Raw genomic sequence first — 941 nt, forward strand, 5'->3', positions numbered from 1 at the left:
CAAGCGCCCTCCGAGTCACGGCATCCTGAAGGGCCGACGCGCCGCTGCAGGACCCGCGGACTTCGGTCTTATCGCCTGCAGAAGGTTGGTCGGTTTCCGCGTGTGCTCCCCGACGGGTTAGCGGGGCCCCGAGGTGTTGGGCGGCGGCGGCAGGTGACGTCAATAACAGGTGTGATTTGCGGGGTAATTGGGAGGCGGTGTGACCCCTGGACCGGAAACGAGGCGCCCTGAGAGGAGCCGCTAGCTGAGTGCCGCCGCCACGACCCGCCGCGCCGCCCTCAATGCCTCCTGCCGCCCTGCCGTCCTGCCTGCGCCGCCTCGCTTCAGACTGTGGCGGTGCGTGTGGCTAAACATTTCAGGTCTCATTGGGAGTGTTTGCAAAGGCTGCAGTGATTCAGAGGCATTTAGCGGATTGGCTGCGACTGATGGACATGATGCAAGGGGAGTGTAAGAGAGGAAGTAAATAGATTAACAAAAGTAAATAGAATGCCGAGGTAATAGGATAACAAAAATGGGATAAAAAAATAGAATAGCAAAACAGAATAACAGAACAGAATAAAAAATGAACGAAAGCTAGAATAACAGAACAGAATAAAAAAATAACAAAAGCTAGGTTAACAAAACAGAATAACCGCCGCTCCACACACGCAAAAAAACAAAAAAAACAAAAAAAAACAAGCAAAATACACTAACAAAACAGGATAACAAAAGCAATCAACAGCAGAAGGAAGGTACACCCAACAGCCAATACGCAGGATAAATATACAACAACACGAGTAAATAAGGTAATGAAACCCGCGGATGAATTAGAGATTAGCTAAGTAAGTAAGCAGGAACGGAGGCGCACAAGTCGATAAACACTTAAAGGTTACTTCAATGAAACACGCACTTACATGAACCCCTGGCAGCATTCAAGACAAGTAACTAAATATAATGAAGTA

Source organism: Scylla paramamosain, chromosome 32 (genome assembly GCF_035594125.1).
Source record: "Scylla paramamosain isolate STU-SP2022 chromosome 32, ASM3559412v1, whole genome shotgun sequence".
Taxonomy (NCBI): domain Eukaryota; kingdom Metazoa; phylum Arthropoda; class Malacostraca; order Decapoda; family Portunidae; genus Scylla; species Scylla paramamosain.